The following is a 233-nucleotide window of genomic DNA, read 5'->3' as shown; positions in this document are numbered from 1 at the left end:
GACACACCTGCTGCTGCAGCTGGCCCAGCTCTGTCAACTGCTGCTGACCCTGCTGCTCCAACTGGTGCTGTACCCTCTACTGGTCCAGTGCAGCCCAAATATCCCTTGAAATGGTACCCAGCACTACTATTTAATGAACAATAATGTATATATTGCATTATATTATAATATAGTGTTTAATATTCTTGGGCGAGTAAACTTTCTGGTTACTTCTCGACAAATAAAGCAAGTAA

Source organism: Etheostoma cragini, unplaced genomic scaffold (genome assembly GCF_013103735.1).
Source record: "Etheostoma cragini isolate CJK2018 unplaced genomic scaffold, CSU_Ecrag_1.0 ScbMSFa_3397, whole genome shotgun sequence".
Taxonomy (NCBI): Eukaryota; Metazoa; Chordata; class Actinopteri; order Perciformes; family Percidae; genus Etheostoma; species Etheostoma cragini.
Note: the sequence above shows the minus strand (reverse complement) of the source record.